The sequence below is a fragment of the Etheostoma cragini genome, unplaced genomic scaffold (genome assembly GCF_013103735.1).
Source record: "Etheostoma cragini isolate CJK2018 unplaced genomic scaffold, CSU_Ecrag_1.0 ScbMSFa_799, whole genome shotgun sequence".
Taxonomy (NCBI): Eukaryota; Metazoa; Chordata; class Actinopteri; order Perciformes; family Percidae; genus Etheostoma; species Etheostoma cragini.
The window spans coordinates 345-1057 of record NW_023269426.1 but is presented as its reverse complement, the minus strand read 5'-3'; the positions used below and the strand labels follow the sequence as shown (position 1 = coordinate 1057).

Below are 713 nucleotides of genomic sequence, written 5' to 3'. Positions count from 1 at the left end.
TTCATGATATGTGCCGTCAAACAGCAGAAACATTTGATTAACCGCAATTGCATTGTCCTTAGGCTTGAGTTTGCCAGTTGGTGGCACAAATGAAGACATGATGATGAGCTGCAGAGGAGAATGATTAGAGGTAAGAACGTTAGTGACAGAATCTTTCAAGAGCTATTTACAGACACTAACTGAATTTATTTTGTACTACAGATATGTCTCCCAATGATGTCTCCGTGAAGAGGGCCTTTGCACTTGTCCAGTCAATGGAGTCCAAGTTGATCCAAGCTGCTAAAAAAGGTGAGCAGGTTCTATGAAACCATATTTGGAAAATACTGCAATTGTGTTTACAGCTGAGGTTCTTGGTGGCACAATATAGAAAATTAAGGTTATGTTGTCTGGTTTTTGGATTAGCGATTCCTACCCATGTTTAATTTACGCTAAATTGACCATACAATGTGGGTATACAGCTGGCTTCTCAAATTATTCAGATATTTATATATTTAAAGACTACAACAATTATTGATTACGGACCTCGGCCTATAGCCACATCATTCACACTGTAATGTATATTCCAAGTGTCCGGCAGTAACACAAAAAACGAGTTAAAATTAAACTGTTTTTAAATTTTGTGGCAATTGGCTCTCAAAAGCAACACAACAGCTAAGGTAGCTCTGTAGAGATCATGGAATTTTCCAAACCAAGTAAATGCAGCACATGAACAC

The 713-nt window shown here is 37.9% G+C and overlaps 1 long non-coding RNA gene across 1 annotated transcript in view; it reads left to right on the top strand.

The window, feature by feature from the left end:
• The window catches only part of LOC117941462, a 1208-nt gene that overhangs the window by 151 nt on the left and 344 nt on the right, over positions 1–713 (top strand). The window contains exons 2-3 of the long non-coding RNA XR_004655915.1: positions 63–130; positions 202–288. This is a non-coding gene — a long non-coding RNA (uncharacterized LOC117941462). The remainder of the gene's footprint in view (positions 1–62; positions 131–201; positions 289–713) is intronic.